Source organism: Etheostoma cragini, chromosome 12 (genome assembly GCF_013103735.1).
Source record: "Etheostoma cragini isolate CJK2018 chromosome 12, CSU_Ecrag_1.0, whole genome shotgun sequence".
In the NCBI taxonomy this organism is placed as follows: Eukaryota; Metazoa; Chordata; class Actinopteri; order Perciformes; family Percidae; genus Etheostoma; species Etheostoma cragini.
The window spans coordinates 219324-220507 of record NC_048418.1 but is presented as its reverse complement, the minus strand read 5'-3'; positions in this window follow the sequence as shown (position 1 = coordinate 220507).

Below are 1184 nucleotides of genomic sequence, written 5' to 3'. Positions count from 1 at the left end.
AGAGTGATCCAGCCACCAGGAGATGTCATTACTACTGAAGGAGAGACACTTACTCTTGGCTGTACATTTGAGACAACTAGAGCAAGTCCCAATTTGTTCTGGTACAAACATAAAGAAAATGATTACCCAAAGATGCTGCTGCAACGTTTCTCTGTAGAAGCTGATAATTCTAAAGAGAAAGACAGATTGAATGCTACAATCAACAAGACATCATTTCCTCTGGAGATCCAGAAGCTTCAGCTCTCTGACTCTGCTGTGTACTACTGTGCTCTGCAGCCCACAGTGACAGGAAACACCAAAACTCTGTACAAAAACCTTTGGAGCAAAGACAACACAATACTCCACAACGTCCACCAGAGGGAGACACACTCTGTTAACCTTCAATATGATGTAGTCTAGAATCACTTTACCTTAGAAGTGTAACTGAGAGAAGAGAAACTACAGAGCTACGAGGAGACGGAGAGACTCAGGGAGGAGCTGAGCTGATACTGAACTATAGAAGAGAGAGGAACTTCTAGATTCAACAGAGATCAATACACACACACCATCAACATTACCTTTATTCAACATGCTGCCACTGCAACATTGGGGGTTTTCTCTGATGTTTCTCTCCATCCTCACAGGTATGTTAGATTATGAAGGATGGACATGTTTATTTCAATAACATTTGAATAGGAAACATTCATTGAGATTTATAAAACATGAAGTAAAGGTTTTATCTCTTCTTTTAGGTGTCAGCTGTCAAGAACTCGCTCCAGTAGAGAAAGAAAAGAACAGTTTAGAAGACAGCTCTGTTACTCTGTCCTACAGATACTCCAAACAAGCGGATATCAATGATTATTTCTTCTGGTATCGACAATTTCCAGGAAAACTTCCAGAGTTCATCATCTCTCATTTTGGAACAGGAGTAACAATTAAAAATCCAATCCCTGGACTGAAGATTGAAGTGAAGGAAGAAATAATCCATATGACCATCTCCTCAGCTGAGCTGTCTGACTCTGCTGTGTACTACTGTGCTCTGAGGCCCACAGTGACAGGAAAAACCAAAACTCTGTACAAAAACCTTTGGAGCAAAGACAACACAATACTCCACAATGTCCACCAGAGGGAGACACTGTTAAACTGTAGGATAATCACACAACAACTCAACCAAAATCAGAGACATCCACCAAAGGTCTTCTTTC